This window comes from Phyllostomus hastatus, unplaced genomic scaffold (assembly GCF_019186645.2).
Source record: "Phyllostomus hastatus isolate PE091 unplaced genomic scaffold, TTU_PhHast_1.1 phas_contig_81, whole genome shotgun sequence".
Classification (NCBI taxonomy): Eukaryota; Metazoa; Chordata; class Mammalia; order Chiroptera; family Phyllostomidae; genus Phyllostomus; species Phyllostomus hastatus.
This window is the reverse complement of record NW_025333962.1, coordinates 1,669,699-1,679,814: the sequence shown is the minus strand read 5'-3', so window position 1 is coordinate 1,679,814 and position 10,116 is coordinate 1,669,699. Positions and strand designations below refer to the sequence as shown.

The window sequence follows — 10,116 nt, the reverse complement described above, 5'->3', positions numbered from 1 at the left end:
AGGAGACAAATTTATTATAAGTAATAATAAGATTAGTTTGAGTTTCACATTATGTTTAGTTAGGAGTAATGAGAAACAAAGAGAGAAGATTGGAAAGAGGCAAGTGGGAGAAAAATGGAAGAAAAATAGGAAGACCAGAAAGAAAAAGACTCAGGAATTTAGGAATAAAATAATTTGATAAATACTTATTGAATGCTAATTCTCTTTTAACAATTTCTGAAAATATATGGCCTCTTAGAATGAAATATTGTGGGGACAGGTGGAACAGAGGTGCTGTGACCACACAGGAGGAGAGATGTATTGGACAGAGGATTAGGGGGAATCCTGAAATCTCTAAAACAATTTACACTGTTTGCTTATTGGCTCCTAAAGTGAGAGATTCTCTGAACACACGACCTACCTACTGGGTCTGTGGCCATCAAGGTGACCCTGGCCCAGTCTTCACCTTCTGCAGAGCTGCCACAGCTTTGTGAGTAGTTTTCTCAGAGCTCCCTTCACATCCTTGTTCCTCAGGGTGTAGATGAAGGGATTGAGGGTGGGGGTGGTGATGAAGTAGAAGAGGGAGATAAACTTGCTTTGCTCCTGGGCGTAGCTGACTGGAGGGCTGCAGGTACATGCAGATGGCAGGAAGATAGAAGAGGGAGACCACTGCCAGGTGGGAGGAGCAGGTCCTAATGGCCTTGTGCCAAGCCTTAGAGGACTGGATCCGGAGCACTGCCCGGGCGATGAAGCCATAGGAGAGCAGGATGAGCCCCAGGGGGACCAGCACGAAGAAGGCCACCAGCACAGCCAGTGTGGCATCATTCACAGTGGTGCTGGCACAGGACAGCTTGATCATAGCTGGCACCTCACAGAAGAAGTTGTCTAGCACCTGCCACCCACAGAAAGGCAGCTGCACCATCAGGACTACCTGAACCTGGGAGTTGCCAAAGCCACTTAGCCAGGCCATGGCAACGAGCTGCTTACAGAGAGGGCGGTGCATAACGAGGGCATAGCGCAGGGGCTCGCAGATGGCCACGTAGCGGTCCAGGGCCATGGCAGCCAGCACGATGCACTCGGTGCATCCCAGCCAGTGGAAAACAGCATACTACACCATGCAGCCTCCGTAGCTGATGGTCTTCCTAGAGCTGCCCAGGTTGACCAGCATCTGGGGGACTGTGGTGGTGGTATAGCAGAGATCCAAGAAGGAAGGGTGGCTGAGGAAGAAGTACATGGGGCTGTGGAGCTGGGGGTCCAGCCGGGATACCAGGATGATGGCAATGTTCCCAACATGGCAAGAAAGTAGGACACCAGGAGGACCAGAAAGAGAGGGAGTTCCAGCCATGGCCTGCCAGAAACACCCAGGAGGATGAAGTCCCTGGGAGGATGCCCCAGGAGGCTCTGGTTGTCAGTTTTTGTGGTGAAGCACTTCTGGTACCTGTGATGAATCAAAAAAGTCAGAAGGAATGAAACCTGAGAAAGGAACTGTCTTCCTCAGTATGTGACTGTGCTTTCCCACACAGCTTCCACTGGCTTTCCTCTGGGTACACACTGAGATGCAGGGGGGCAGAGGTCAGAACCAGGGGGCAGAACAGCTGCAGATGTGTCCCGATTTCCCTTTTACTCTTGTGATCTTGACTATGCCTTTTAACCTGTCCGAACTTCAATGTCTGCACCTGAAACAAGGGCAGAGCATGCCTGCTTCAGCTCTAGAGTCTTTGGGGTGATACGGGGACATTTCCTTTGTGAAAGCATAGCATGTGGATGATATTTTTCAGACTTTGGTCAAAGTCTGCCATAGCTCCATCACCATTAGAATGTTTGTCTTATCTCTACACACACATTGAGAAGGAATTTACCACTTCCTTAGGCTCTCTTGTTTTGCATTACTGAGGTGGAGGTGGGAGGGAGGTGAGAGGTGGCATGAGGTGAGCTTAAGGGCTCTAAGTAAGCAACTGGGGGGTCCTTACTATGAATACACCCTGGCCCTTTGCACCACACTGGTCGCTCCCTCCATGATCCTCACACACAGACAGCACTAACTCTTACTGTGGCAGCAAGGAGAGCACAGTCTGACACCCTCTGAGTCTCCAGGGGGAGGAGCTCAGTCACTCCCACCCCTGACTTGACCATGGCACCTGGTGTGACCCCAGAGGAGAGGCTAGGAGCACAAGGCCAAAGATGTTGATGTGACAAAGAACAGAGCCCCTGGTGTTGGCTGCTGAAGGCTCAGATGGCCTCCAGGCCAGTTTGGACGTTTGAATTCCCTGCACAGCTTCCACTCGGAGTTGGAAAACACAGTGATTTGGTTTCAGCCTCCAACCACCTAAACTCTCCCCAGGACTGTACTCCCTCAAGTTCATGATAGGGATGATATAGTCATGTAGGACTAAAAGTACATTGAATCCTGTCTGCAGGTCATTTGTGAAAGATTCATTTTTAGTTTTTTATTTGGTGCTTTATGCACAAACTATGAAATGTGTGGAGCTCTGCTCAAGTTGGGTGCTGCAACAAGCCCCCCGCCCCCAACTTCCTAGATTCTGAAGAACTCTAGGACTATTTGAAAACAACTCTAACTCTGGGGCTTAAATGAGTAAAAACATGCAAATTGCCTTTCTTCCTCTGTTGTTTCAAAACTACATACTGTTTGCTAGCAAGTCCCTTATTCTCGTGGAACAGCCAATTATTGCAATTCGTCCCACTATTCTATTAAAAATGTCTAGGGTAAATCTTACAGAATCTGATTATTTTATCTCTAAAGGGAGCACAGGACCCTGGTTCTAATCTAGTGAGCCGGGCAGGGCAAAATCAGAATGGACCACTTTTTAAGATTAAAAAGCAATTATGTCATTTCTCTTTCTCAAATTTCTGATTCCAAGATTTCTTCTCAGGGTCTAACCTGGGCAAGAAAAGGAAATGTTGCAGAGATGATGAGGAAAGATGAAAGGATGAGGGGACTGAGAAAGTAAGAGTGGTAAATATAGTCCACACATGATAAATACAAATTCCTAGGTGCTCACCATGAGCCAGGTGCTGTGATAACACCTCCATAAGGTATCTGAGTTTGTCCTTTCACCACTCAGTGATGTGTGTGTCTTTTACCCCAGTTTTACTGTGACCAGAGTGGTTTGGGGATGATAGTTGGTCTCCCTTAGTTTATTCACACAGCAGGGAGCAGCAAAGCCAAGACTGAAAGCTAAGGTGTAGCTCTTCACCATTATTCTCTCCAGCAGCTTGCTTTTAAAAAAAACAGTTGATAAAAAGCATTAGTGCAAATGGCTGAGACAGAGAGAAGGCCTGAAAGAGGAGAGTATGTCACCAGAAGGAAAGGGGCACAGGAAGCCCAGAGAGGCATTTTATAATTTCCAGTTCAGTGCACCAGGCACTTGTGGGTGCGTGTGCACACCAACACACACACATCCCCTCACATACCTGCCCACTACTATCCAGCCCTTCCCATAGGGAGCTCCACTTTAGATGCGCCCTCCACACTCCCTTATCCCTCTTCTGTCTTCCTACTCCCAAGGAGAGACATTCTCCAAGGCACTGCCTCAGTTTTCTGGGTGAATATGGTCCTTCCTGAGTCAGCCCTTTGCAGAATCCTTCTAGGGCTGTTTCCAGCTGTCAGCTCCTCGCTGATCTCTAGCCTTCCCCCCATGTTGTTGGGGGGTGGGGTGGGTGGTAGTGGGGGAGGGTGGTGGCATCCCATGTTGAACTGTCAGCCATTCCTCCAGTCCCCCAGCCACCAGGGCCCCCTTACCCCATATCAGACCAGCCCCTTCAGCCTCATCTCTGCTGTCTCTGTACTGGTCAACCTGACTCAAAGCAGCCAAGTGATTTCTAACAACGTCCTACTCCTCCCTCACCACATTTCACCAGCAGCCTGTGGCCTAGGCACGTCTGTGCACATTCTTGCCCCCACCTTCCTGGGCAGGCAGCACCCTCCAGACCCCTTGGCGCCCACTGTCTTCCTGCAGGAGTCCCCTCCCTGTCCCAGCCATCACTCACCTTCACAGCACAGTTGCCTTTCTCAGAGTCAGGGCTTCAGAGCAAAGCTGTTCTTGGGTCTGCCAGGCGCCTAACACAGAAAGAGGCCATCTCTGTCAACAGCCCCGTGGTGAGAGTAGGGACTGCATTCTTCCTACATAGCTCCCTGGCAGTCTCTTCTGACACCGCCACACCCCGTGGGCCACTTTCATGACCGTCCTTACACCAGCCCGCTGGCAGGCCAGGCTGTGAACACATGGATGGACCTGTGGTGTATATTGTTCTCTGTGTGACTTAGAACCCTTGGGACACATGCAGACATGTCATCCTGATAGAGGACTCAAGACTTGGAAACTTTTAGCTTAAGGTAAAAAGTTGTAAGTCTAGCAAGTAATGTGTATGTTAAGCTTTTGTTTCAGAAACTACAGATAAGGCCCATCCTGGCTCCTGGAAGCAGCAGCCAACCTCCTGGGGCACTGATAGAAGATTACCGCCTAGGGACATCCAAACCTTCGTTGCAGGACCACCCCTCCCCTTGGGAGTAGCTAACTGCCCAAGACAGGAATGTTACAGCTTCTGAATCTCAAAGCCCTCACTGCACCTTGTTTGTCCTCCCCCACCCCCCTTATACAAGATCTGGCCGGGAAAGAGAAGGCAAGATGGTTTGTTAGGGTATGAACCCACCATATTCTCGGATCACTGGCCATCTGAATAAAGTGCCCATAAAAGATTCAATTGCTGTCATTGCTTATTAGATGTGGTAGTGACAAGCAGCCCAAACACTGGTGTCTTTTCCGGTTATAATCCTGTAAGAGGGTGCAGCCAAGAGGGGGGACTCCAAATAGGGATTTGGAATGGGGCCCAGAACTCAGGGTGTCCAGGAAATATTAGGATGTCCTCACCTCGCCCCCACACCCCTCCCCTCCCCGCCCCCGCCACAGGTGTGGACTGGGGGAAGGGACAAATAGAGCAGAGCCATTGAGAGCTGTTTTGCATAGCAACAGGTTTGCAGCTAACCTCTGCTGTGGTCAGTTAACATATCTATAACCTGTAACTGGTTGCATGGATATGTTAAATAGCTGTGGCTATGCTCTGAGCCAGGGGAATGGAAGTAACTTCCCCACCAAGATGTAACTGGGGGGCAGGTCCCCCAAGTTACAGTGCCTGTGTGGGAGCTTGGAGAAGATTGGCCCTACATGGGGCCACCTTTGCACAGACTCATAATGGCAGCCCAGTAAAGCTAGGAGGATATGAGAGTGCTGGCAAGTGTAGTGAATTGTGGGAGTGATAGGGGACTCAAAACTTGGAAAATTTAGCTTAAGGTAAATAGTCATAAATCTAGCAAGTAATGTGTATGTTAAGTTTTTGTTTCAGTAACTACAGATAAGGCCTATCTTGGCGCCTAAGAATAAACAGATGACCTCTTGGAGATGTCTGTACTAGGAAGAAGCAAATGACTACCCTTCCCCCTTGGAGGTAACTGTTGAATTTCAAAGGCTTTTGCTGACACCTTGTTTGCCCTCTCCCAACCCCCTTATAAAAGATCTGGCTGGGAAAGAAAGAGTAAGATGGTTTGTTAGAGTATGAATCCGCCATCTTCTCGGATTGCCGGCCATCTTGTTACAGGGTGCAGCCAAGAGGGGGGACCCCAAATAGGCATTTGAAATGGGGTCCAGAACTTAAGGTGTCCAGGAGATTTTAAGATGTCTCCACACGCCCCCCCCCCCCACGGTGTGGGTTGGAGGAAAGGACAAATGGAGCAGGGCCATTGAGAGCTGTTTTGCATAGCAATAGCCTTGCAGCTACCCTCTGGTGTGGTCATTTAACATATCTATAGCCTTTGGCTGGTCGCTTAGATATGTTAAATAGCTGTGGCCAGGCCCTGAGCCAGGGGAATGGAAGTAACTTCCCCACCAAGACGTGACTGGGGGCAGATCCCCCAAGCTACAGTGCCTGCGTGGGAGCTCGGAGAAGATTGGCTCCAGGACATGGGGCCACGCCTGCCCAGACTCAAGATGGCAGCCCAGTAAAGCTGGAAGGATATGAATTCTGGCATGTGAAGCCGAGTGTGGGAGGAGTCGGAAATGAGGCTGCAGAGAAAGATTGGCGGAGGGGATTTAAAACCCAGACTTGGCGGCCATTAGGGGTTCTCCCTCAGCCATTGAGGGAGAACCATGCTGCTTTGAGAAGGAGAGCCATGTGCAGCCCTGAGGAGGTGAACCATGCACAGCCTTGAGAGGGAGAGAACCATGTGGCTGTGGAGGTGCAGAGAGGATCACGGCCATTGCAGAGAGAGCCACACAGCTTTAGCAGAGTGGAGACTCCCACATCCCAGAGAGAGAGAACCATGCAGCTTTAGCAGAATGGGGAGGACCTCAGCCATTGAGAGAGAGAGAACCGTGCTGCTTGAGGAGGGAGAACCATGCATCTTTAGCAGAGTGGAGACTCCCGCATCCCAGAGGGAGAGAACCATGTGGCTTTAGTAGAATAGGGAGGACCTCAGCCATTGAGGGAGAACCATGCTGCTTTAGGAGAGAGAACCACGCGGCCTTGACAGAGTGGAGACTCCCGCAGCCCTGAGAGGGAGAACCACGAGGCCTGGACAGAGCGGGGACCCCCCACAGCTTTAGAAGAGGAACCACCACCTGGTTTTAGCAGAGATCCCGGCGACTCAGCTGAGGGTGCCAGGAACCCAGGGAGGTCTCCCAGTCGAGATGGAGTATTAACTGGGAAGAACCAGAGGACTGCCTGAACCATGGACTTCTATTTCCTTTCCTGAGATATGGTACTCTGGACTGGGCAAAGGGGGAAGGAAGAAAGGACTGTGTCTGTTTGTGGGTGTTTTAAGGGACTTTAGGATTTTTGATAAAGACATTAGGTCACTACTTGAAGTTTGTATAGCATTAAATAAACATTTCCTTTCCTTTTCACGAATCTCTGGCATTGAGAGACGTCTTTCCTCGGGCGGCGGACATAACGGACCCGGGGGTTCTTTCAATAATAGTATATTGTCCCAGGCCCTCCTTGTTTGTTCTGTAACAATCTGAATAAAGCACCTATAAAAGATTCAATCACTGTCATTGCTTATTGGATTTGGTAGTGACAGGCAGCCCGAATGCCAGTGACTTTTCTGGTTACAGGAGGAGTTGGAAATGGGGCTGCAGAGGAGGACTGGTGCAGAGATTTAAACCCAGACACTGGAGCCATTGGGGGGAGAACCACGCGGCTTTGCCAGAGTGGGAACCCCTGCAGCTTTAGAAGAGGGAACCACCACCTGGCTTTAGCAGAGATCCCAGCGACACAGCTGATAGTGCTGGGAACCAAGGGAGGCCTACCAGCCGAGATGGATCACTGGGAAGAACTGGGGTCTACCCAAGCCACGGACTTCTATTTCTTTTCCTGAGATACAGTACCCCAGACTGGGCAAAGGGGGAAGGAAGGGCTGTGTGTGTTTGTGGGTGTTTTAAGGGACTTTGGGATTTTGATGAAGACTTTAGGTCACTACTTTAAGTCTGTATAGCATTAAATAAACATTTCCTTTCCTTTTCACGAATCTCTGGCATTGAGAGACGTCTTTCCTATAAGGCAGCAGATATAACGAACCTAAGGGGTGTCTTTCAGTAATAGTACCTTGCCCTTGCCCCCCACCTTGTGTTCTGTAACAATCCTATTGCCTGACATTTGACGGAGCACCTCATTTACTCCAACAAAGAAGAAAGGAAATCTGGAAATAAGCTCATGGGGAGGGAAAATGATGAGGAGGCCATGGGCTTCAATTGCCTCTTAGCTCCAAAGACCTCTCCCTTGGACCTAAAATTCAGCCCAAATCTGCTACCCGGATGAGAGGGGCAGGCCCAGTTTAACTGCTGAGGCCATACGTGTGGCAGGTGAGGGAGGTGGGGTCCTGAGGACAAGGCTTACAGTGACAACACTTTCCTTCATGAGTATTAACAGGGGCCCTTTCATCACAAAAAGAAACAAGTGTTTTTCTCACGAGCAGTGGGTCTCTACTGTTCAGGTCACAAGCTGAATCTTGGATAGAAGTTCTGATCAGAGTAAAACCAAGATGCTGGCAAACTAAGGGTCTGCAAGTACCATGTGCACTGTGCCCTGCTCGCTGTGATCTGCTCTCACTCACCCTGTCTCTCTGGGCCCACTGCATCCCCCTGCCGAGAGTGTCCCCTGCCTGTCCAGGGCACCTGGACTCTCCCTGAAGCTTCCTCAGAAAGCAACCTGGTTGATTTCCCACCATGGACCATCCCCTGGGGTCTCCACGTGAAAGGTTTTGAGGAGCACTGACAACTATATCTTCATGAGGGACTGAGGCATAATTTTTCAAAGAGCTTTAATTTCAGACATTAAACAACATCTCCCTAACAAATAGCGGGAGAAGGACAGTGAGCCAGCACTGGAGCACCATCTGTCAGCCTGTGTACCAGGCACTAGGGATGCAGGCAGACTGAAACTTCAGAGGGTTGGGTTCTTAGTCCTCCTCCAGGTCAGAACTGGGGCATGAATCCAGGGGCTGAGCCACTGCAGCCCCCATTGCTGGTTCACACAAGGCAGACATTGCCTCCTCACAGGCCACAGATGTGTAACCCGTGATCCTACGTACATGTATGACTTTTCGTTAAACACCCTGTGGAGCTGACATGTACTTAAGAACCTGCCTAATGGAAAACTTAATAATGTGCTGCATCATTCGCTAGTAATTTCCAATATGTTGAATTTTACTGCTTGTGGAGATTGTAATTTTCTTACAAACAAACACCTATCTTACACATTGTGTCGCTCAGAACACTTAGAATGTGTGGCATCCTGAGCCCATCCATGGGTCTCTCTGGTGGTGGTGGGAGGGAAAGGAGAGGAGGAGGAGCTGGAACACAGCAGGTCAGCCTCCAGGACCCCAAGGACAGGACACAAACCACACAAGGAGTTTGCCAGCCCCTGTAAGCCTCACCTGTCACTGAGACAGGGACAGTCCCCTCCTGCACATGCCGGCTTCCCCGCTGATACTCCATTGCCTTTGTTCTTTAAATATTTCAATTAGCTGCTAAAATTCAGCTCAAGGCCTGCTTTCTCTGGGGAGGGTACTATTTGCCTTACTCACTCCGTTCCTCTCATTTTCACAGCCATGCTGGGCTTCACATTGGTTTTATGACAGTGACTCAGCACTGTCAAAAACACCAAGGAGCCACAGACATGAGGCTCAGGGTCCTCACACACCTGGGCAACACCCACCCTCCTGATGACCATTACACCTAGATGTTACTCCCAGATGACTGTTACAAGGTCTGCCTAGAGGGAGGGACAGCATGTACTGCTCCTGATGTCTTCTAGCCTGGAATACATGACTTTACACGTGCTGCTGCTTGGTGCACAGCCACTGGTCCCTGACCCACCTGTTCTCCATTCCCTGCCCCCTTGGTCTCCAGGACAGACCAGTGCTCATACTGCTCTGGCCTGACCCACCTCTACTGCATTGTGCAGACTTTCGCTTGTCTGGAGCAGAGGACTAAGCACTTACCTCCATGGTCCCTGGCTCCCAGAGGGCTCGGTTAAGGAACAGAGGCAGGCCATGATGGTCACAGCTGGGGAGGGGCATTTAGGGATGCATCATTGGAAATGCTCTTTGTATTCCAGGAAGACATAACCTGTTTGCTCAGATTCAGCTGCTGGGACCTTGTCCTTACCTGAGCCTCACTTTCTGAGCAGCATAGAGAGACTATTCTCAGTCTAGAAAACTCTGCCTTCCATCTCAGTGTACTCATTGGGGTGACTCAGGGCTCTTTGGGTTCTGCCCAGGCAACATGTGAGCTCTGTGGATCTGCTCCAGCCTTCGTCCCTGGAACACCTGAAGAGACTCTGGTACAGTGGAGAGCACTCATGTGCTTATTGTCTCAGAGGTTACTTCTGAGGTTAAGTTTCTTAGGTGACAAGCCATCCTCGTGCTGTGTCCCCTTTTAAATTTGTCCCTCAGATTAAATTTGACGTCATCCTCTCCCTTCAAATATATAAGGGCTCTGCTCTTTTCCCCCAGACACTGAGAGAAAAGTCTTGCTCTCCTCTGGCTGGGAAATTATCCCTGATGTTTTGCTTAATTAGTATCTGAGGGTTAGTTGGTCTAGTTGATGTAGTGTGTGAGCTTGG

General features: G+C 49.9%; 1 pseudogene; it reads right to left on the bottom strand.

The window, feature by feature from the left end:
- Positions 1-441: 441 nt before the first annotated feature.
- On the bottom strand, positions 442-9,546 carry LOC123826548 (annotated as a pseudogene).
- Positions 9,547-10,116: the final 570 nt, after the last annotated feature.